Below are 25640 nucleotides of genomic sequence, written 5' to 3'. Positions count from 1 at the left end.
GGGCCTCTCCACCGTATGGAACACTTGAGTTCACCGCGTAGGGAGAAGAATTTTCTTCTCAGTTGCCTTTACTGCTTAAGGCTGGAGCCACATTTTTTATGACATATTGGTTTAAGTGCAAGAGAGGCCATGTCTTTCCCTCCACTTTTTTATTCTTTCTCTTTCCCTTATGCCTTTCTTTCCTTGCTTGCTTTCCTTTCTCTACCCAATATTAATTTGATACAGTGATACGGAGTGTATGGTGAGGGGGATGAAGAAGATGAATCAGAGATGGACTTGACCTTGGGGAGCAAACTTCACAGGGAAACCTCTAGCCTGTGCTTAAACAACAGAGAGCTGACAGAAAGCAAAACATGAAGAAGGAAGGTAAAACATTAGGTCTGAGGAAGGGGAAAGTCCCTGGTGTTTCTGACAAAATGCATCTTATAAATTAGTACCTGCTGATGTTTTTGAGAGCTCTGAAGTCTACAAATGCTGTTCGCATGTATTTTGTGGCTTATATTAATCTTTATAGTAACCCTATGAAAGTAACTTTGTGCTCTCAGCTTTGTTCCTTACTGGTTTTCTGCTTTGTGTTGTGTATTAGAGTTCTCTAGAGGAACAGAAATGATAGAATGACTCTCCCTCCCCATCTTTCTCTTCATATATAATATATTTATACATCTAACATATTAATATAATATAAATATATGTAATAAATACCCATTATATGTAATAATATAATATACAATACTTTATTTATATGTCCCATATATGCATGTATGTTGCTAAAAACATCTGCTTTGTCTCCACACCTTTGACTTTCAGAGTCTCCACTACCACAAAGATTAATCTTTTGTATATGTATATACACGCAAACACACATATATAAAGGGGATTTATCAGAGTGGCTTATAGGTGTGATCCAGCTAGTCAACCAATGCCTCTACCAATGGAAAGTCCAGGAATATAGTAGTTGTTTAGTCCAAGAGTTCGGTCATTGTTCAGTCCACAAGGTTTGGATGTCTCAGCTGGTCTTCAGTATATACCACCATCCTGAAGAAGTAGGCTCTAATACTAGCAAGAGTAAGGGTAAGTAGACACAGAACAAAAGCTTTCTTCTTCCATGTCCTTTATGTAGGCTGCCACCAGAAGGCGTCATACAGTTTAAAGGTGGATCTTTCTACTTCAATAGGATGAATTAAGAAACATCTCTCATAGGTGTTCCCAGCCACTTGGGTTAATTCCAGATATAGTCTAGTTGACAACCAAAAGTAGCCATCACATATTGCTAACCTCTTGACCCTGCAGACCCTATGCCCATATTATCTATTATCTCCACCTCCTCTTCTTTGCCTTCTTTCTGAGGGTTGACATGGCTTTCTGTTGCTAAAAACATCTGCTTTGTCTCCACACCTTTGACTTTCAAAGTCTCCATTACCACAGAGATTAATCTTTTGTATTAAGGTCCATGCGTGGTGATCATTTGAGAGGATTTTATTTTTCTACTTAGAACCTAAGCAGAATGGAGGCTTTATTCTTAGCCATTTTAGAGATAAGGAGACAGTTAAATAACTTTCCCAAGGTCAACCAATGATAAGAGGCAGAACCCACAACTGTCTCCAGACTCCAAAGCTGGGCTGCTTTGCACTTCCAGAGAGACAGTAGTAATAATAATGTGTTTCAGTTGTGTGCCACATAATAGCATTTTGCTCGGCATGGGACCACATATGCTATGGTGGTCTCATAGATTATATTGGAGCAGGACAAATATTTATTGCCTAGTGACATCACCGTGTAACTTATTACTCATGTGTTTGTGGTGATGCTGTTGAAACATGGCTACCAGCACATGTATAATTATAGCGCATGCAATTATATACAGGATTTAGTACTGGATACCAGTAACTTATACATGGTACTAGTTAATGCATTAAATGCATTTTATTTTTTATTATAGCATCTTCCTTCTACTTATTTTTCTATAAAGCCACACACCCTATCATGCTAGTCGCAGCCTTCACAGCTATTTTCTGGATCTCTTAAGCTTAATTTAATTCCAAGTTGCTTTGTTCATTACAGTTCTAGGAACAAGAAGCTATGTGACATTACATAGCTGTCTATCTGTCTGTCTATTATCTACCTGACTGCCTTTCGTCTATATCTACCATTTATCCTAGATATGACAGGCTATTTATACCATCTAGGTTTCTGTAATGTACTCTATAATCTTTGCATAATATTGAAATCACCTATTGGTACATTTCTCACGGTGCCCCCCCTCACTTAGTGATATGTGAATACGAAGTCTTTTCAAGATCAGTTGGAAGCTTTGTGGGGCTATAGTTCTTCCCTGTGCACATCCACATTTGAAGGAACTCTAATATTCTGTCATGTGACTTGCGTTTCATTGTTCTTAGGAAGAGTTCATGTATGAGCGAGCTGAAAAGAATACCACACAGGCACAGAGGGATGTCAGCAGGATATGTGATAAATTTGCTTATCCTGTTAGAACCACAGTTTTGAGTTTTGTTTTGTTTTGTTTTGTTTTTACATTTTTATGCAATATATTTTGACTGTATTCTTTCCCTCCTGCAGCATCTCCCAGATCCTTTACGCCTCCCTCCACATCCAACTTCAAGTTCTTTCTCTCCTTCTAAAAACAACAACAAAGTCAAAAGTCAAACAAAACAAACAATCAGCACACACAGTCCATTGTGCTGGCCTATTTTCATAAGCCACAGGGTCTCCCCTGGAGTGTGGCTGATATTTCCTAATAGAGAAAACTGATGTTCCCTCTCCCAGCAGGTGTCACTTGCCAATAGCTTTTTGGTTGGGAGTGGCTTTGCCCCTACTTCTCTTCCATTATGCTGGTATTCTGTCTGGTCTGAACTGTTTTTGGGACTGTTGTGACAGTCTCTGTGAGTTCATATCTACACTCAGCCCTGTAGAACAAGAAATTTTGATATAGTCATATGAGTAGCGATTGGTGCAGGATGAAAAGTAGTCTTAATAGCGTTTCATCCTGCTATAACTTATCATATTGCTCTAGCTATCATGCCGATCTCACCTAGGCAAGGGCAAAACTGAAAGTCATACTAAAATAACTTGGGTCTAGGAGAATATTTACAGATACATGAATTAGATACATTTGTCTAGCTTTTTCCCATTGGCTGCAAGAATGATTTCACTTCAAATTACTAAGCTACTAAGTGGTAGCTGTCACCAATTGAACATAAAACATTAAAATTACATTTATTTGGCAGCAGCAGGCACATGGGCCACATGTAGTGATCAGAGGACAACATGTGGGATTTGGTTCTCTCCTTCCATCATGTGGGTGCTGGAGATCAAACTCAGCTAACCAGTCTTGCCTGCAAGTGTTTTTGCTTGGTGAGCCATCTCACTGGCCTGACCAAATCAGCCGACTGAATAAGAATAAAGAAGCTTTGAGAAGGCTTTGTGAGGATGACCAGCAGCTGAGAGAAGAACCTGAGGGATGTGATCCAAGAAGAGTCATTCTGGGGTAGCAAGGCAGGAAGGGGCTTCTTAGGGAATACATTGTGGGGCAGCCTGTTCAGCAGAAGCCAACTGTTGACTCTATTATTTCTCCTAAAACAAAACAAAACAAAACAAAGATACAGGTAACTAGGCAAAAGCTAAAGGCAGAGAATCATCAAATCTTACTTCAAGAGTGGTCACTTACCTCATCTGTCACCGATCAAATGGATTCTACTTTGAAAGGGGAGAAGTAGGATCATTATTAAGTGTTGGTTCTTTGCAATAAATAAATAAATAATGAATAAACTATTTCCTTTGAAAGTGCATGGGATTGACTGAGACAAATTCTCTCTCTGCCTCTGAAGGGTTGGATTCAGAGGAGTTTACCTATGAAGCAGGCTGGTGAGTCTCAGCGTGGCTATGGAGTGGTCATTTGTGTTCGACACAAAGGCTTTGGATTAGTGAATGCATACTAGTTGTTAGGACAGGCTCATGTAACAAAGAATTGCCAAAATATTCTCAACCCCTGAGGTGGCACATGTTATACTCTGTTGTGATTTTCTTGTTACCAACATAAAGAACTTTGCTCCCCAGATTAAAGGTTATGGATGGAGCCTTTTTCAAAGAAATGCTTCTTAAGTATCATATTTCTAGACAATGGTTTGTTTATAAAGCAAAATCTCTCACAGTTTGTTCTCAAATATCCACGACTATTATTCTCAAAGCAGATGTAAGAATATTAAGGAGAGAGGGTTCAAAAGGGATATTACACTTAGTTGGTTAGAGGACTCAAGCATCCTCAGCAGGTAAAAGCTAAATTATCACACAGTCCCTTTGGGAGCAAATTGGTCTACTCTGTTTAACTCCACCAGTAAATACCATCTTTTCCACATTGTTATGCCAATGAAATGTTTATTCTCCCTTTGAGGAGTGCATTTAAGTGCCTACAGAAGACTCTAATGCCTCAGTGTTGACAATGAGATGTAATGAAAGCGATCCAAAGGAAGAAACACAAAATCTGGAGGGTAGGGAGTAAAAATCTACACAAGATTGGGGAGGTGGCTTGGCAGGTAGGAGCACTTACTATATATAAGGCCCCAGTTTCAAATCACCAACCTGGTTATAGTTGTGCCTAAAAGTCCAGTGCTGTGGAGGGCAGAGAGAAAAAGATCTTTAGGGCTTGTTGGTCACCATCCTACCTCCAGGTTCAGTGAGAGAGCATGTCTCAAGTGACTAAGGGGAAGCTTGATAGGGAAGGACTCCTGATGACTGAGATCCTTTGTCTGGCCTTTATGCACACAGGATTCTATGTACCAGCATGTACTTTGCATGCACGCGCGCGCGTGCGCGCGCACACACACACACACACACACATACACATGAACACACACACAACGGAATAAATTTTCAAAGTTCAGTCACCACATTTTGCCATTGCCAAACTTTGGAAGATTGGGTTTTTGTTATTTAAACAAAACTATGGCCAGATGCTAATCAATGTTAGTAAATCTTTCTGGACACATAGAGGGACTATATTATGAAGTACTTGTCTTGGGTCTATGTGACTAGTGTGGCCCCAAGGATATAGGTAGAAATGATATGTGTCATTTCAGACCTGACTTCACAAGTCTCCTAGGGGATTTGCAGGTTACTTGTCTTTATTCTCTGACTACATATGGGATGCAGTCACCCTGTGCAAACACCGAGTGAAGATTAAACTTCTATTGTTTAAGACATAGAGATATATGAGTTTATTGATCATAATAGCTTAGCTCATATCCAAGAACTGTGAAGGGGTGATAATTAGTAAACTGGCTGATTACCTAAAGAAAGAGCTGTAGTGGTATCTGACCAGGTTTTGTTTCTGTCCTCTTAATGACCTGAGGTAGACACCTATAGTAGTATTATCAAATTGGAAACTGATAGGAAACAAAAAGGGCTTACCCCATGTTCCTGCTAATAGTGCTCCAGGACAACATAGGTCTAGATTGTAAAGAGTAGCCAAGTTGTTGTGAGACCAGGGGGAAACCTGATTTGGGATTTCTGGAGTACAATTCATGAGGAACTTATGGATGGAAATGTGGTCATGGGAAAGAGGAAGGCCAATCATCTTGCAATTTAGATCAGAAAGAAGAGAGTATAGCATATGTATAATTAAGAGAAAAATGACTCCATCCTGGCTAGAATGTACTTTGTTTATCTTAAGGTAATATTAAAGAGTTGGATGTATCCCTGGAGGCAGGAATATAAACGGCTGTATAGATTCACATGCCCTTTGTTGGTCTTTTTGTCTTTAAACATCACCTGGTAAATGTGCAGCAAAAACTCATGGAAGGGTCTGGAAAGATGCTTTATCCATAAAGTGTTTCCTGCACAAGCATGAGGTCTAAGTTCAGCTCTCCAACACCCATGTAGGCTACATGTGCTTTAATCCCAGTTTTGGGGAGCTAGAGACAAGAGGACCTTCTCAATCAGCTTGTCTAGCTAACTCAGTGTAGCTCTGAGTTCAGCATGAGACCCAGTCTCAAGGAATAAAGTAGTGACTGAAAAGACACCCAATGTTGACTTCTGATCTACACACACACACATGACACATGCATGTGTACTAGAAAATGTGTACATATCCACAAACATGTACATTCACATATACGCAGTTGCATTGCATGTAAATTTTGGGAAACACATGGTGAGTATAATTCAAAATGGGCACAGGCCTGTCAGGCTGAACCAGTACACACAGAAATCTAAGATAAACAAGAGAACTTGAAACTGTGGGCTAAAAGCAAAGGTGTAAACTTCTCTAGGGCTAATGAAAACTCCTACATATGTATCTCAAATCCAGTCTTACAGGTTCAGAATCAATGAGATATGAAAGGTATCTTCGAAGTTTGGCATGGTAGTAAAATCACTGTGTTAACGTGCTGCATTTATAAGGCTCTGTCTTCAGCTTGTTAATAGACACAGAGACATCAGCCCCATTCCATCCCACAGTGATTAGACCAATGCTCTGCTCTCTATTTGCTTCAGCTTTAACGTTATGTATGTCAAATAGAAAAATAGTCACTGCTGTGTAGGGCTTTCGATTAATGGTCTGAGGAATGATTGAAAGCCCTGACTATACTTGCTCTAGTGAAAACGTACAGGGTCCTTGCAATCTTACACACACACACACACACACACACACACACACACACACACACACACACGAGCATGAGATGTAGTTGAGATGCCATGAAATTCACTTTAGAAATTATACAAATTGGGCTGGTGAGATGGCTCAGTGGGTAAGAGCACCCGACTGCTCTTCCGAAGGTCCAGAGTTCTAATCCCAGCAACCACATGGTGGCTCACAACCATCCGTAATGAGATCTGGCGCCCTCTTCTGGAGTGTCTGAAGACAGCTACAGTGTACTTACATATAATAAATAAATAAATCTAAAAAAAAAAGAAATTATACAAATTATGTAATTTGATTTCTAGTGTATTTATAAGGCATGGTAATAATTCTCACTAAGAGTGCTTTGCTTTGTTCAAGAAGAAACCCCATGCATACTAATGCCTTGCTTCCCCCTCCCGAAATCTCACCAATAGTGGCAAAGGTTCCAGTTTCCCACAAAGTGGTGGAGAGTTGTTGCTGTTTGTATCTTTGCTTATATTCTCCCAGGGAGGATAAACTGGGATCTCATTCTGATGTAATTTTCATTAGGTTAGTGATTAATGATGTTGAGCATCTTTTGATGTGCCTACTGGCCATCTGAGTGTCTTCTTTAATGGAGAACTATCTGGCAGATTGTGTCCGTTTACAACAGGCTAGAGGAGTCAAAGGGAAATGGGTCTGTGCCGAAGAAACCAAGCATGTCAGGTAGCCTCAATTTATACCGTCACTTCATGACTGACAATGATCTCTTCAGAGTGCAGTATTTCAATGACCTAATTACCACCCTCTAGGTTGTACCTCTTTCACGCTCCATCTCTTCTCATGTAGCCATATTGTAGGCTGAGCTTCCAACACACAAACCTTTAGGGACAAACTATATCCAATGCACAGTGATGTCTATGGATTTACAAACATTTTTAGTTTTGATGAAGCTTGACACATCTCTTTCTTGGGTTCTTATGTTCTAGGTCTCCAATGTAAGGCCATGATGAGTTAATTAAAAAAGTTTTTCATCGCCAAGCACTCGAGCCTTTACTTTCTTTTGAAAAAACATGTTTTGAGTTAGAACATGGTATGGGGTCCAAGTTTCCCTTTGTGCCTGTGCATCTTCAGCTCACCACTGTTGAAAAGACCATTTTCCCACTGAGTGATTTCATGTCATTTGTGTACACTCTGATGTATTGTGTCCTGCCATGTGTTTGCTTTGGGATCAATTTGGTTTTCTTTGTCTATTTTCTTAAAGGGAATGTTTTGGCTATTGAGCTGCAATCTTTCTTCTCTTTACAGTTTTGCCATTTTCCTTTGAGCATAATTCACAAGATCTTCTCTAAGCATTAATACCTTGGGTTTAATCTTGTCTTATTTTCAGACAACTCTAAATATTTTCTAATTTTTTAATGTCCTTTTCCTTGTCCCATTAGTTATTTGGGACTATGGTGTTTCATCTCTGCGTGCTTGTAAATATCCGAGAATTCCCCTATAGATTTTTAGTTTTTCTCCATTGTGGTCATAGAATACACTTTGTCTGATTTCAGTCCTTCTAAATATATTGTGATTGATTTTTATGGCCTAGTGTATGTTGTCTTTAGCAGAAGGCTTGATGCACATTGGCAAATAATTTTCTTTCTGTAAGTATCTCTGTGGTATGCTCATTTAGAATCTTCTGGGTGTATGGCCAGGAGTGGCACAGCTAGGACATATGCTTGCTCTATTTTTAGTTTCTTAGCAACATCCACTCTGGTCTCCACTGTGGATACAGCAGTTTACACTTCCACTTGAAGTGAAAAAAAGTTTCTCTTTCTCTACATCCTTGCCAGCATTTGTTGCTTTTTAAAATTTTATATTTTATTTGAGTGTTTGTGCATGCATGTGGACACACATGTTATTGGGTGCACTTGGAAGTCAAAAGACAACTTTTAGGAGTCAGTTTTTTCCTTCTACTCTGGGTTCTAGGGACTATACTCCCGTTGTCAGCTTGTATATGAAGCACCCACTGAACCACCGCACTGGCTCTAGTGTCAAATGTTTTGTATTAAAAATGGTGGACATAGTTTGTGGCTCTGGGTTGCAATATCTTCTTGCAAAGATGATCTGTTGCTTCTGGGAGGCACTTAGACTAAAGGAGCAGGTTTTATTAACCCAGCCAAGCTGTCTAAAAGTATTGAAATGTGTGGTGTGTTTCTGTTTTACTATACTCTTGGCTCCCAGTTCTGAAAGCCTAGGGCAGTTCCCAGGGTACCTCCTCATAGCTTTGACCTCTCATGAACCTGCTGATATTTCTCCTGGCATTTCAGACTCTTCACTTCCATGTTCATTTTAACACCAGGAAGAACCAAAGATATATGTCATAAAATATAAGGCTCTAAATGCTACATTTATATATTTTTTTGTTCTTTCCTTTTCTGAGTCTTTGCATCCACCAAATATTTTCTTATTAGGCTTTATGCCTTTAAAACTACTTCTTTTAATGTATTCATGCAGATTTTCTGGTACTTCTCAGGTAGAAGGTCTCTCTGAAACAATCTAATAAGCCAATGTGGGAAGCAGTAGTCTACTTACAGAAGACTTACTTTCTTTATTTTACATTAAAGAGTAAGACATGAGTGAATGTAGGAAACCACATAGAACCTAAAGGATAGAAGACTCCTCAGCAATCTCTGCATCTTCCTTGTTTTCTAAGGAGCAATCAGCTGCGTGATTCCAGTTGTCTTTCATGGTTGGCAAAGGCTTTAAACATTGCTCATTTAGTGGTCTTCAGATATTTAGTGATTGAAACAATACTTTTCCTAAAGAACAAAAATCATGTTATTTGAAGGTTGGGATACAGCTCAATAGTAGAGGGCTTGCCTCACATACTTGGGGCCCTAATTTCAATCCTCTCTATGTTTAAATAAATGTTTGTAAATGTATAAGTTTTTGATTGACAAACATGATCTGTTTTACTGACAGAGTTCAGTGTGATATTTTCACACATGCATGTAGCACAACCTAATGAAATCCATCCCTCCTCCTCCTCCTTTCTCCCTCCTCCTCCTCCTCCTTTCTCCTTCCTCCTCCTCCTTTCTCCTTCCTCCTCCTCCTCCTCCTCCTCCTCCTCCTCCTCCTCCTCCTCCTCCTCCTCCTCCTCCTCCTCCTTCTTCTTCTTCTTCTTCTTCTTCTTCTTCTTCTTCTTCTTCTTCTTCTTCTTCTTCTTCTTCTTTTCTTGTCCTAAGCTCCCTCCCTTCTACCCTCCAGTAATCACTATGTCACATTCAGTTGTATGGTTTTGAGGTTCTGTATGTGAGGGAGAATATACAATATGAGTCTTTCTGTATGTGTAAAATTTCATATAACACAATGCCCTCCAATCCATTCATTTTGTGGCAATGACAGACTTTCATTTTCTCTAGAGTTGAAGAATTCTCTTTTGTTCATCCACACTACATTTTATTTGCCTATTTGTCCATTCATCCATTAGAGTTTGATTTCATGTCTTAAATCAATCTCTCTATAAAATTATATATATATATATATATATATATATATGATTTCTCATAGTGAAAAGATTGCCTACAACCAGATTTTATTAATGAGCAATTCATTTTGAGAAAAAAGATCTGGGAAATATTAGGAAAATTCTTTTCTCGAATTTCAAATTGACTTTCACAAGAACCAGTATTTCCCTCCTTATACTGTGTATAAGGTGGCAAGTCACTTAGGAGTATGTGACTGAGGTGGCATTGCCACATGGGATGTCTTATTCACCTTGAATTGATTGTCACCTTGTCCTACATATGCATACACTGTCTCTGAAATGTTGATGACGTCACCTTGCTACTCCAGCTGAACCCACCTCCATGCTCTGCGTTCTTTCTGAGCTTTGTTTCTAAAAGCTGCAAGCTCATTTTGTTTATTGCTTTAGAGATGGATGTTCTGGGACCTTTGTAGAGTTTTTCATTGTTCCTCTTAGCTACTCCTTCTCCTGATATCCCTGGAACCCTAAATTCTACTGCAATGCAGTAAAATGGTCTGTTTTCATATTTAAGCATTGACCTGCAAAAGTAGGCCTTCTTAATACAGCTGGGGAGGAGGGTGTCTGCTACCCTGAAATGTAGTTCAAAAGCATATTTCAATTTTAGTTGAAAGCTCTTTTTATGTGTATTCCCCCAAAGCACCTTAACTGAAACCACATCCCATGTTAGAGCTTTATGTACGGGCCGATGTCTCCTGCTTCCAGTATACCAATAAAGTCATGTATTTCGATTTAACCTCAATCTGCCTGTGTTTAAAACATAAAGCTAAGGTTAAGGCTTTTGCTGATAGCAACCCTACCTAGGCATCTCCATTTCTAGATAAAACCTTTCACGGAGAATGTTTTATTGGCCCCACTGCTCAGCCCTGCCTCATATACCAGTATAATACCAGGCTGAAGACATACTCAAGACTCATATATGCTCTAGGTTTTTTAATTTTCTGAGCCTTTGTGGAATTACTTAGGTAGGCTTAGTTTCTGGGATTCCTCTCTGCCCAGTATCTCAAAACCATAGAGACCAAGAGCCTTTAGGAACAGCTCCTTGGAGCCGCTGCCTCTTGCTTCTTGGGGCTCAGTCTGCCTCTCTGCCTGTATCTCAGAGGAAGAGGAGAGGGGTGAATGTAGAAAACACAAGCGCCTTGAGCTCACAGATAAACACTAGTGCAATCAGGAATGGTAAGCACACCTAGTGGTCTTTTCAAAGGAAGAGATGTATAACCTCTTTTCCCACCCAGAAGGCTGGGATTGGATGTAGTTAACAGTGTGGTAACATTTGCACTATCTGTGGGGTCAGGGTATATCTGGCTCCCCCAGACTCTTCAAACAGAACAACAAGTGGTTCTAGCTTGGTGACCTTAGCACTATCTGTACCACCAAAATCATACCAGATCTTCCCCTTGGCCCTTAAGAGGTCTCATGTAGACTATCTACAGAGCTCATCTTTATGGAAGAGGTGACATGCACTTTGAAAAATGTTTCAATGTAATTATGTCTAACCTTTACGGTGCACATGGGATTGTGTTACACCAGGCACCTTCTTTCCAAATTGCACTGTACTAAAATAAAATAAAATAAAACCAGCCAACAAACCAACAAGCCAGGGTCAGACTCTCGAAGTTTGAACCAACACCATACAATGAGGCATGATGAACGTCTTGCTTCACATGGATTGACACTCTTCTGGTTGTAGTGTTTGCAGAGACCCACCACAAGCGAGGCCTGCAGGCAGGAGAGCATCTGCTTGGCAGTTTCTGGAGGGACTCTTGACTGGTTTCCCCTTGTTATAGGTCCTGTGGTCTATCTGGGGGAAGAGCAGCCCAGGGAAACCAGCCCACTACTACTAGCTTAGGAATTCGTTTGTTCTAAATCTGTACACCCCTCTGCTGGGTGAGGAGAGAAGACACATTCTTTTCTTTTGTGGTGCTCTTCCAATTCTGGAGTCACACACCAACTGGCCTCCTTAACACCCCCTGCTCGTTAGTTTATGCTGTATGTGCCCAGGTTTCCACCAGCTTAACACAGCATATCTTGCTCACACTGGCCCTTTTTAGCTACACAGTATGAAATGTTTTTTTTTAAAACTTCTCTTCTTATTTATAAAGTGACACCTTACATTCAGAAGCCATATGTAATGTTCATGCCAGAAAAATTCCAAGATTTGTTCTCTGCTCATGTAGAAAAGCAACAATTGGATTGCCATGCTACAGCACCTGTGAAGTACTGTCTGGATGAGTTATCCAGCTGGCACTCTGATGACTCAGTTCTAAGCATTATGTTCATACTCAGACTTTACAGTGATTCTCACGTTAGATAAAGATGTGTAAGTCTTTCGGAGCTGGGGAGCCCTACTTTGGGGATCAGGAATGATCTATTATATTGTTTGATCTTCAACAATGAGACAGACCAATAATTATGGACTCAGGGACCTTGTTATTTGGAATACTTTTTCTCTTACCAGAAAAGACTCCAGGGAGAAACTTGGCTGTGTTCAGAGTTTGATGCATCAAGTCAGGCCTCAGGTTAAGCTTGGACCTCACTGCTGGGCTTGGGGAATGTCGGGTTGCTCTGGAGAGCTGGAAGAAACAGACCTGGCAGTCTGTGGTATCCCTGGAGGAAGAACTTAAGCCATGTGCAGTTCAGACAGATGTGTGGATTGTTCTTAAACATTTTAAAGCTAAGCCATAGATCTACCACCTTGTCTCCATCACTTTTCTGATTCTATTATTAAAAAAAAGAAAGTAAAACAAAAACATGGCCAAATTAGAGAAGAAAAACTATTTATTTGAGTTTATCATTCCAGAGGGGATCACGTCAGTGAACGTGTGGCAATAGGAGTGTGAGGTGGATCACGAGGCAGGGGGATCAAATTTCACGCACATGTAGGGAACAGAAAAAGAGAACAGGACATGGGACCATGGTATAAAACCCAAAGTACTCCCAATAATATACTTTCTTCCAATAATGCATTTTCTCCATTGAGATTTGACCACCTAAAGTTCTATAACCTTTGAAGATAGCACCACCAACAGGGAAGAAGTGTTCTGATATATGAACCCACGGGGGACATTCTCATCTAAGCTATCACACACCTTCTAATGTGGTCAGAACCCAGCATCCTCTCATTAGATCCATTAGCACCATTCCAAAAGAGTCATTGCCATGGACAATTCCCCTGGCCGGCTGGCTAGAAGCTCCCTTCCCCATGCCCTTCTCTAGTTCCTCTGCCAAAGAAATTCAAATGAGAATGAGAAACTTTTCCAGTAACTCCTCTAGTATTTTCCATATTCTTCAAGGTCAACTTCAAAGTTTCTCAGCATCCTATGTAACCCTATGTGATCTAGCCTAAGGCTTGACTGACTTCATGTGTGGTTTCTCTCCTTCTTGCTCACTTTCTGGAGTAGTGTCAGATTTAATATTAGACTGAGGACTCTCCATCTCAGCGTTACCCATGTCTTAGGCTAACTGTAAATGCTTTCTATACTGCATTTTCCAAGGAACACCTCAACACCTCAACTCTGTACCATCAGTCAAGAAAGGGAAGCGAAAAGGGATTGGAAATTTTCGTGCATTTTCTTTTAGGGTTATTACTCAAACATAATTTTTGGATTCTCCTCTTCAAGCACCGCCCCACCCCCACTCCCCCACCCCCATTGATTAAGATGAATAGGAAAGAAATTAAAAATGATTAAATGGGAGACCTACATATGTTATCAAAGATATAATAAAGACATTTGAGCTATTTAACCATCTTAAAAAGAACTGACGGTGTTAACATTAAGAAGTTGTGCTCCGTACCCACAAAGGAACAGGGCAGCCTTAGGCAAGCTATCAGGAAGCCAAAGCTGATGCAAATAACTAGAAGCTTCATAATCCATTGCCAAGGGAGGCTAAGAGGTTTCTCAAGAGGCTCAGCACTTCTGATTGGAGATGGGAAGTTAGAAATGACACTGCAGGAGCCTGGGGTGGTCTTGTGATTTGAAAAGCTAACTGTAGCATCTTTTTTATTTTAAATTAATCAGCTAATAAAAGTTCTAAACCTGTCTGTTATATTGTGACTGCGCCCCTTCATACCCTTCTGTCCCCCTTCTCATACTTCTTTCTATGAGTCCTCTTTGTCCCTAGACAGTTTTATTTTCTATGTTCAAGCCATACATGAGCTTCTGTGTTTCTATAAAATCAAGGAGCCACAAATGAGAGACATTTCATTGATCTTTCTGAGATAGTCATATTAAATGAATCAGGGGTAACTGACTCTTGTATTCTCTAGCATAGACTCATGTAGCACCTAGTTTCCAAGAAAGATTGGTTATGTCTCAGCAGACAGCTGAGCTCTGGGGAGAAGCCTCGACTCACTCTAACATGCAAAAATAGAGGTGACACTTTAGTTGGCCTTACAGAGCCTAGTGACCTGCCATTGTTCCTTATGATCTGAGTGGAAATGCTGGCCTCAAGCCGGTCTGCATAGGCTCATATTTCCCTGTGGCCTGCTCTTTCCCACATCTTTGTGTGGATCATTCCTATTCATGTGTCAGATCAATTAAATAATTAACTACACTAGTATTTATTTTAAATGGAACTATAAAGTCCTCAAGGACAAGATTACAGTGTTCTCTTCCTATATCTGCAGGACCTGGCTCAGTATCTGACACCCCAAACAGCAAATGTGTGTTGGCTGAAAGACTTCAAGAAACAGAATTGCAGGACTTCTTCACTTGGCCTGGCTGTGATAAGAGTGTATGGGTCTGCTTTATTCTTAGCAAACCACCTATCTCTTGGCCAATGTCTTCTCCCATCCTGGGTCTTCACATATCCTGGGTCACGACTCAGTTTTCAGTAGACTTGTTAATTACTCTCTCCTCGGGTAAGCAACTGGCAACAATGACTGGGCTCTTCTGATGGGTGCTGATATTGGAAATGACACAGTCGACAAGAAATTTCAATCTAGGAACCTCCAAAACTGGGTCACATGCAAGATGGGGATGGGTGGGTGGAAAGGAAATTTTGGCTGTACTGTGAGTAGAGAGAGGATGGACCAGAGATGTTTTCAAATAGAAAACTGTGGTATATGCAAATACATATCTCAAAAGTGTATATTGTGCAACTCAGGGCCTTGCAGGGTTGGCTCGTGGTTGTTTGGTTATTTGGTTCATTAGTTGTTTCCTTCTATTTTATTTTGACTTGTGAAATGTCTAACAAAGTTGTATGTTTCTTGCCTGTAGGGCTTATTTGGGTCATAATAAGTCATATGTATTTGATGCCCCCAGCGCAGTATCTACATTCTAGTTCATTTCATTCTGGGCTTTCCCAGGAATAGATGCATGTGGTCTCCCAGATCTTCATCCAGTTTAGTTGTGGAGCCTCCTGAGAGTCAGTCCTCATACAGATTAACTTACTTAAAGTCAACTGAATACTCACACGTGTCATCTGGCCTGGCTTCACCATCACGGCCAAGCATGGTAGGCTGATGGGAAACAAGTCTAAGGCCTTTTCTTTTTGCTTCTTTCTTTCTTTCTTTCTTTCTTTCTTTCTTTCTTTCTTTCTTTCTTTCTTTCTTTCTTTCTTTCTTTCTTTCTTTCTTTCTTTCTTTCTCCTTCCTTCCTCTCTCTCTCTCTCTCTCTCTCTCTCTCTCTCTCTCTCTCTCTCTCTCTCTCTCTCTCTCTCTCTCTCTCTCTTTTTCTTTTTTAGTTTTCTTCTCCCTCTTGCCCCTTCCTCTGTTGCTACCTCAAGGTTTCTTTTTCTAATGATGACTCCTTCACTCCTTTGTCCTCCTTGGCCCCTTTGATTTGTCCGTTTCCTACTTCTCTCTTCCCTCCCTCCCTTCTGTGATCAAGGATGTCTGGGTTGTTAGTCCACACAGACACCTTGCCCAGAGGCCCATGAGAGCAGAAGTGCAGCCTGAACTGTGATAGGAGCTGTGTGCACTGCTGTGGGGTTTCATCTTTCCAGAGGAAGCATCTTTTTCTAACTCACACAAAAACCTTTTAGGGGCATCCTTGCTCCCTAAAACTCAGTTCTCAGGAGGAACAATCATTTTTAATTTTTTTCTTGTGTTTCTTCTGAAACTTTGTTGGAACCCCCTTTGCATACTGGGCAGTCTGGGCAGGCTAGAATCACACAGGCAACAATATCAGGAGCACACCATTTTAAAAAGGAGTGCTGTGGCATTCTATGGTTCTTGTTTCTGCTGATTGTTTCCTTCGCTCATGCCTCTTTTAAATAGGAGCGCTCACCTTTCAGCCATTGCTCTTAGATGTTTAACTCGAATGTTCTCAGTTGTCTTAAACAACTAAATTCCCCAAAGTTTGTTGATCCACTGGTAGCGAACACAATGTTTACCTAACAGTGGTGTTTGTCCAGTAATCTCTGTCTGGGAATACTGAAGGGAAAGAACTCTGCATCTGCCAGCTGTCTGACAGTCAGAGAATAATAGACTGGGATGTTCAAGTTCCAGAAATGCTTTTGAAATTGGGGAGCATTTCTGATTTTCCACTACATTGGTGGCACCTCACTTTTAGCATATAATATTATTATATAACATAGTATAATATATATTATGTTATATACTGTATTATATTATAAATTATATATTATGTGTTATATGTTATATATTATATTATATATTAATTTATTATGTGCCAAAAGTGAGTTGCCATATATGTATTTTTTTTAAAAGATGAACTTTAAGAGTATCAAATCCCTAAATAGATAGGTAAGTGAATAAGGCTATTCAGGGAATTCCACTTAGTATTAAAAGTAGCCATTGCATCATTCAAGATAAGCACTAACTGTTGGATATTCAGCTAACCCAGGTTGCAGATATGCCTGTGAGCTACAAGAAACAGGAACACTCCCAAGGATAACCAAGCCACAAAGCATGAAGATCACCAGGGAACCAGAGAAGCTGGAAAGCAGAACAGTACCAGGAAAAGAGGTCTGGTGATTGGAAGGTAGAAGGGATGGTTTGTCTCCTGCTTTAGCATCTTAGTAGCAGAGCCTCTGTCTGCCTCTCTGATTGCTTGGCTGACATATACTCTCCTCCCATTTCATACCTCTGCATGGTACCTGGTCATAGGGATCCTCTCAGTGTAGATAACTCTGGTGGTTTTTTCTGTGACTTTCAAGCAGGCTAAGACTGGATAGGCTGACTATGCCTAGCAGTGGCCTCTCACCAATGGCTGAGTCCTAGTGACATCAGTCCCAGAGTCCTTTCAATAGTCAGCTCCTCAGATTGGGACCAAAAGGAACAGGCATTTGAGACTTGCTAGAAGTGGTCAGAATCCATGATTTACCCTCTTTCTCTCTTTTAAATATCAAATTGGAGTTGTTAAGTGGAAGCCAGAGGTTAACTAACATTAGGCATCTTCCTCAATCAGTCTCTACCTTATGTTTTGAGATAGTCTCTCACTGAATCTTGAACTCAGCAATTTGTCTTGTGTGCCAGAAACCCTTCTGTCTCTGTACCACTGGGATTATAGGTATGTAGTGCAGTGCCCCGCTTTTGGTCTGTCGGTGCTAGGCATTGAACTCAGGTCTTCAGACTTGCACAGCAAGCACTTTTCCTAGCCCAGGGAATAAGGGCTCTATGCTACAAATATGTCATGACTCCGAAACACATGACAGAAAAGGGAAGGGACCAGATGGGCTAGTGAGAGGGCATGTCAACATGGCACTCACCCAGTTCCTGGGTGCTGGACTCAGCTGTGTTTCTTTCAGTGTCATTGACTCGTTGAGAAGTCATTAGAGATTGTTGAAAAGTAGCAAATAATGTGTCACACTGAGTGATTTTTGTTTTTATTTAAATCAAAGTTTTTGATGTCTTAGAGAAAATGTCAAGGAAACAGCCAGTAGAGATGGGCTGAAATCCCTTGATGCTATGAAAGAAGAACCCTGTAAAACTGTGCAGTCCTGGTGGGCTGTCTGATAATTGCAGAGACATGGAAGAGATAATAACTAAGGCTGTCAAATGTGAGATTTGATGAGGATCGTCACCCTCTCTGTAGGATTGTGTCACAGTTACCAAGTGCCTCACACCTGTGCTGGGTGCCATCGGCTCCATGGTGAGCTCCTTTCTACACGCTTACACAGTTTCAAAGACAGTGACCAGAAGGGAAGGCTTGACCTTTCTCCCGCCTACCCACAGCTGGCATATTCTCTGCCAACATGAAGAACCAACGAGTTGAATCTGTTTTGAGCATGTCACCATGAGTTCAGATTCTGATTCCCTTGTGGGAACTTGGCAGCCAGCCCTAGTGTCCTGCCTGAGTATTGGCAGGAGTAGAGGAGCAAGCAGAGGATATCCAGGTCACTGTCCTTGTCTCCCTTGATCTGTCCCTTTAAGCAAGGACTCTGTCACTGATGTCATCAATCTTGCACATTTCATAAACTGTAAATTCATTTTAAAATCTGCTGCTGAGCCGCCAGCTGTCTCCATGTTTGTCAGTCTGCTGTTAGGACTGTGCCACTGTACAGTGAGGCTGTCTTTCTCTAATGACTTCTTGATCTGATGGCGAATACATTGAATGTGGCGACAAGAGCCACCGGCATTTACACTCACTAGTCTGGCGTCAGAGTCTGGAATTGAAATCTTGTTTTTGACCTAGGGTGATGATATTGATGGTTTCTATATTTTGCTCTGCTTGATTTATAGAGTCTGAAATTACAGAACGTTCCGACATCCTGATTTATTACATAGTAGGTCGGAAGAGGGCAGGGCAGCTCTTTAAAACTATTTAAGTGTTGCTGATGAGTAAATTGAGGCACAGAATAAGTGCTGAAGGTCAGATAGCAGAGAGTAGTGATAAAAGGACTTATAGAGCCACGGTGTCTCTCTTCAGGGACCGAGTCATCTTTATCCTTTTTTTGGGGGGGTGGAGGCAGGGTCTCTTAAATCTCAGGCTGCCCTTGAACTTGCTATGTAGCTAAGAATGACGTTGGGTTCCTTATATTCTTGCCTCTACCTTCTGAGAGCTGGAATTGCTGGTATGTGGCACCGTGCCAAGCTTGTGGGGACCCAATCCAAGACTCTGTCCAGGGGACTGAACCCAAGACTCTGTCCATGCTGGGAGAGCACTTAACTGAGTTATATTGCTAACCCTCAAATATCTTTTTATATCTTGTAATCATTCTACAAGCTGTCTACACACAAGGCCCTTTCTCTCCAAAGGCTAGAGGCATAGCAGAAGGAACCATAGCCAGCTCTGAGCTGAGTCAAAAGAAGAGACTGTCTCTTGGACCCCATGCCAGATTCTAATACAAAACATCTTCCAGTGTGGACCTCTTCCAACTATTAGGAGGGAGACAAGGTAAAACCAAAAGCTTCAATCACACAAAACCTCTGCAAGTAAGCCAGGGATGCAGACATCACCCCAAAGAAACCATAGGCAACACAAATGACTTCTTCACAAAGGAAGCCATCACCATGTGCTTGTATCTGGATGCAGCTATTTGTAAGAATTCAAATCATGCTTTCTTGTGTCAGTGAATACCCTGAACACCATTTTAGATGGTAGGTGGTAGACGGGTAGTCTGGGTAGAAAGGAAACATGGAGATCCCCCCCCCTAAAGAGTTTGCTCTAATTTGCAGGTAGATAGTGTCCAGAGTCAGGCTATCCCAGCCTCTATCATTCACCCCTTTCTTCCTTGGAGGAATGAGCTCATCTGTAAGGTTTTTCTCATTCTCTGTTTAAGTATTTTAAAAGAGTTTATTCAGCCTTAAAAAAAGAAGATTGGACAAAGTAGATCACCCTCCATAATGCAAATGGGCCACCATACAATCTGTTGAAGGGCTCCAGAACAAAGTGACATTTCCCAAAGGACATGCAATTTGACTTCAGGATCAACACATCAGTTCTAGCTTGCTCTTCTTCCTTGATTCCCCAAGGGCAGCATCAACTCTTCCTCGAATTTCCAGCCTGCTGATCTGTCCCACAAATTCCAGTCTTGCCAGCCCTGATAATGCCATGAGCCATACTTTAGAATGTCTGTCAATTTTTTATCATCTATATAATAGTATTCAGACATCTCCAATTGTTCTTTTCCCCCAGGGAACCCTGACTCATACATTTGTTAATTGTAAATATTATCTTCTCTCCAGAGGATTGGAAGGTAATTAGAGAATTTTAAAGCTATCCCAGCCCTAGATCTTATTGGCTATGTGGTCTTTCTTCTTCCTTTCATATGTATGTGGTGTGCATGCATGTGTATACGCAGATATGAATCTAAGCATGTGCCTATTTACATGTGTGAGGTTGATTTCAGGAATTTTCTTTGATAGCTCTTTCATCTCCTTTGAGGCTGGGTCTCTCAGTTACACCCAGGGTTTGCTGAGGCAGCTAGTTTTCCTAACCCATGTCTCCATCTTCATCTTTGGAGGTTAGAGTTACAGATGAGCCACCACACCTACCCAATGTTTATGTGGGGTCTGGGAATCTAACCATTTAACAAGCACTCTAAACGTGGAACCATCATTGTCGTCTTAGTGTGTTATCTAGAACAAGTTTCCATATGTCTTTATTTACTTAACTGTTAAATAGGAATAAAGGGAACCTTTGAGTTGTTACCTAAGTAAGGGTATGCTTAACAGAGTAAACAACATGGGTTGTTTGTTTGTTTGTTTGTTTGTTTGTCTAAGGCAAGCCCTAATGTCAACCAAGGTAGTCTGCAACTCCTATACCCTCCTACCTATACATCCTAAGTGCTAGAATTATAGGCAGGTGCCATTATGTCTGGCTTAACATTATGCTATTAAGTGTAGACTATTGACTTGTGATTTTTATATGATACTACAGTGTGTGTGTGTGTGTGTGTGTGTGTGTGTGTGTGTGTGAGTGTGTGTGTGTGTGTGTGTGTGTGTGTGTGTGTGTGTGTGTGTGTGTGTGTGCTGTTGTTTGAGGAGAGAAGTTGGTGGGAAACTGGAAAGCCCTTGCTTGACAATGTTCCAAAGTCACTAGTTTTTCTGAAGAATTATGGGATGGAGATGAAGAGAAACACATGGGTTCTAACAGTAGCCAAACTCACCTTCAAGTCCTTCTTCTGTCATTGAGAATATCAACTACACTCCAGTATTGTGGATAACCCTGGGGCTAATTATATCTGATATTAATTCTATTCTCCTGTGAGTGGTTGCAAACAAGGACTGAGTCAGCACTCAGGTGATTTCCTGTAAACCTGCTCACCACCTTAATTTGTAAAGTAAAGGAGAGCTGATGATTGGGCAGATAAAAGGGAAGGTGGAGCAGAAGGTAGGGAGAGAGAAGAAGAAGAAGAAGAAAATGGAAGACAGAGAGGACACAGAGGAGGAGGAAGAAGAAAAGCTGAGCAGAGAAGCACATGGCCTGGAGAAACCGCAAGTTCTAAGGGGTCTCATAGATGGAGAAGATGGTAGTGTAGTGGCAGATCTGCCCAATCTAGGCACACAGCATGTAATCATATTAACTGATTCGTGTTTTCATTGCCGGGGCATTTGGGAGGAGATTAACTGCAACACTCCAGGGCAGGCCACATGCCCAGCAATGGTTGGCCAGCACAAAACGGATTTCATGGTTGTTTTTTATGTGAGTTTTGTTTTGCTTTGAGAGAGAGAGAGAGACAGACAGACAGACAGACAGACAGACTATGATGCTGGGTAGAAGGGAGATGGGAGGATCTAGGAGGAATTGGAGGAGGGAAAATAATGGTTGATATATATTGTATAAATTTTTAAAGTAAAGTATTTTTAAAATTTCTTATTCTCATTGGGTGGTGGTAGCATGTGCCTTTGATTCAGCCCTTAGGAGGCAGAGGCAGGTGGATCTTTGTGAGGTGAATCTTTTTCAAGGCCAGCTTGGTGTACAGAGTAAGTTCCAGGACAGACAAGGCTACACAAAGAAATCTTGTCTCAGAAAAAAAAATCTTGTTTTCATCTTACCACGATATGACTTAAAAACAGTGATGTTATTTCTGGACTTTCAAACATCTTAATACACTTAGTCCACTTCTAGTTCTGGAAGGCTGGGAGTCTGGGGAAGCAGGCAGAGACTTCAGTCTGAAGAGAGAAGATCTGGAGGAGACATCCCAAGGTGTGCTACAGGAATCAATCACAACGAGAAAATGACTTTGAATGAGCCCAATGTCACATGACTGGAGATTCTTGCTTAATTTGATACTAAATTGGTTCCAAGTTCTCCAGAGTAATGGTTCTACAATCTTGGGAGAATGTACTCATGGTTGGAAGCTTAATGGAAACCTCTAGAAGCTAGTGAGCAGGACAACAAAAAGGTGGTGGTCTAGGAAGGGTGAAAAAGTATATTTTCTTTTTTTTTAATATATATTTTTTTATTACATATTTTCCTCAATTACATTTCCAATGCTATCTCAAAAGTCCCCCATACCCTCCCCCCCAACTCCCCTACCCACCCATTCCCACTTTTTGGCCCTGGCATTCCCCTATACTGGGGCATATAAAGTTTGCAAGTCCAATGGGCCTCTCTTTCCAGTGATGGCCGACTAGGCCATCTTTTTATACATATGCAGCTAGAGTCAAGAGCTCCGGGGTACTAGTTAGTTCATAATGTTGTTGCACCTACAGGGTTGCAGATCTCTTTAGCTCCTTGGATACTTTCTCTAGCTCCTCCATTGAAAAGGATATTTTCTAAAAGAAAGCTTTAATGCAAACAATAACAGAGGAAATCCCAAATGTACACTGAGATGGGGGCTTGGAAGCTGGGTACTGACAGATGTGAATTGGTAGAAATGGCCATGGGACTGATTTTGAACAAGATTGAGATTTGGGGGATGGCTTTCTAATACCCCTGGACACTAATTCTGAGCTAGTGGAGACTGTGTTGACCTCCTTCAGATATTTAGTACTATATGAGGGCCATTTTTGGATGGTCATGATGGAGGTAGGGAATAGCATCATCATCTGGTGGATAACTGGAGCTCCTGAGCATCCTCTAGTGTGAGTGACTGCATCTTAGCAATGGGCACAGCTCAGAATGCCAATGATGCTGAATTAGACACTCTGGAGCCATGCTGCACTTGGAAAGGGTGAGTAGTCAAGTATTCATGGAATTTGGTGATGTCCCTAGAAACACTGGAGCCACATCATTTTTTATTGTAGGAGCACAAAGGTATTTAAGATGTTTTCTCCAAGGGAGTGATCTTCTTGAATGTGGAGCTACGGCTTGAAAGCCATTCTGAAACTGGTCCATCTCAGTGCCTTACCACGATGAGATACAAAGTTGTGGGGCTACTATGACAGGGAATAGCTTCCCTAACAAAGTACCTTTGTCCCTTCTCTCCTGCTGGTGCTTTCTCCTGTGGCCTCTATGGCTCTGTGTTTCATCTCCCTAGTTCAAACGAAGCTGAGGGCTGTGGCTTCCCCATTTCTGGGGCCTCCCATCATCCCTGACAAAGGAAAGGCCCTTAAGAAAGAAATGTTTCATAGAGGAAAGCCGTCACCTAGCTTAATGTAGCCCAACAGGCTGACAATCGGAAAGAAAAATAGGACGGGAGGAAGCAAACTATTTCTGTGATGAGTGTTCCAAAATTAGACTGTAAGGGCCTGTGTTATATTTCCTCAGAATATTAATACACCCATACCGGAATACATCACTGAGATTTCACTGGAAAATTAGGAAAGAACAAGGGGAAGAGAATCTTGAAAGTATTAAGCAATTGGAATATTTTTTAAATGACCAGATTTATGACAAGGGAATAAGTTTTATGTCATTATTATTATGGTTGATGGGAAAGCCTTGGGGGATTCCTGTGTCCCAAAGCTGTCCCTAAAATATTTTCCTGCTTCTCTGAACTTCAGGGAGAATGGCATTCCTAATCCACTGTTGAATGATGCTTCAACCACCTTGAGATCTAGCTGGTGGACAAGCCAGAACCACAGCTGGTTTTCAACCACCAGACACACACACACACACTCACTCTCTCACTCTCTCTCTCTCTCTCTGACTGAACTGCTGCTCATCATGTATCTGGCCTTCCACTCCATCGGGGAGGGAGATAGTAGACTTGGAAGCAGGCAGATGCATTCCAGCATTGCTGCTCCTCTTCTGTGGGCTTGTGTAACTTTTCTGCCTCTTGGTGTTCTCATCTGGAACTCAAGGCAATAATTACTGTGAGTGTTTTCTTTATCTGTGCTACGAAGGCTTCCAGGTCTCTCTCAGCTCCTTTCTTATTGTTATGCAGTCATTACATGTTTTTATAATTTAGACTGGTGTTTTTCAGACCGTGATGTAAGGAACACTTGTTCCTAAGATGTCTTCATAATTTTCTATAATTAATGTGTTTTATGTGCAAATAAGTACAGAAGACACCAATTAAATCCAGGTAAAGAAGTCCAGAGCTTGCAACATGTTAACGTGTCCTATGCTTACTAGGAGTATTATGTTTATTTGTATGATCAAAGAACTTTAAATACATACTCGCACACGCACATATACAATCACTTGATAGTATCTATTACCACTAGTTTCCACAGAACATAATTTGAGGATTGTCTTAGTTAGGATTTCTGTTGTAATGAAGAGACCACAGCAACTTGAAAACATTCAATTGAGGCTGGCTTACAGTTGCAGAAAATTTAGTCCATTATCATGGCAAGAAGCGCGGTGGCATGTAGTTAGACATAGTGCTGAGAGATCTACATGATGATCTGAAGGCAGCAGGAAGTAAACTGACTTACTTCCTAGATCATGGCCACACCTATGTCAACAAGGTCACACCTCTTCCAACAAAGCCACGCCTCCTCCAACAAAGCCATGCCACCTAATAGTGTCACTCCTTATGAGCCTACAGGTGCCATTTTATTCAAGCTAGCAAAAGGATTTTAGTATGTTGATGATATTTGCAGACTTACACCTAGTTTCTAGGATCATATACCAGACTTTCAGTGAGGATAAAGCTGGCCTTGGCTTGCAAAGTCCTCTGTCTTGAGGTTTAGCTCTTGATTCTCTTTACAGTCATGACTCTCAGTTATTATATTCTATTGCTCCTTCATAATGATCATGAGTGGATGATGCAGGAGCTGGCCTGCTGGAACACACATGGAAGACAGTGGAATTATTACAGCTAAGCCTGGCCCGTGCCAACCACCATCAAAGTACCACTAGAAATACGAGTCTCAGCCAGTGACCAGTTGGCCTAAAATACATGCAGGGGAGGCCGGAAGGATCAAAAGTATCCCCAAATTAATCACCCACTTCTGAGTTCAGGAGACATGTAAATTAAAATGGTTACAAGCCACTGATTTTTAGATGTCTTGGGTTTTATAGCATTATGTATAGCAATAGAAATCTGATAAGAAACTAGAATGGAAACTGATACAGAAGCTGAGTGCCTCCCAACTATTCACGTTAGTGATTGATGGAAAAATATATTACCCTCTCCTTCTAAAACACTTAAAGACACTCCTCCTCCTAAGACACACCCTCTTTAAAAGGCCTGTCTAGCCAGGAAGTGGTGGCGCACGCCTTTAATCCTAGCACTTGGGAGGCAGAG

At 41.1% G+C, this 25640-nt stretch overlaps 1 long non-coding RNA gene across 2 annotated transcripts in view; it reads right to left on the bottom strand.

Moving 5' to 3' along the window:
• Window positions 1-814: 814 nt before the first annotated feature.
• The window catches only part of LOC115029247 (uncharacterized), a 28106-nt gene continuing 3280 nt past the window's right edge, over window positions 815-25640 (bottom strand). The window contains exons 2-3 of one of the 2 annotated variants that reach the window (XR_003834818.1): window positions 22054-22209; window positions 815-3591 (exon numbers count right to left, since the gene is read on the bottom strand). This is a non-coding gene — a long non-coding RNA (uncharacterized LOC115029247). Of the gene's footprint in view, window positions 3592-19879; window positions 20097-22053; window positions 22210-25640 lie in introns of those variants that run through there. The other variant, XR_003834819.1, reaches the window with a different exon arrangement.

Source organism: Mus caroli, unplaced genomic scaffold (assembly GCF_978045245.1).
Source record: "Mus caroli unplaced genomic scaffold, Mus_caroli_1 scaffold_12, whole genome shotgun sequence".
NCBI classification, from domain to species: Eukaryota; Metazoa; Chordata; class Mammalia; order Rodentia; family Muridae; genus Mus; species Mus caroli.
This window is presented reverse-complemented; position numbering and strand designations above follow the sequence as displayed.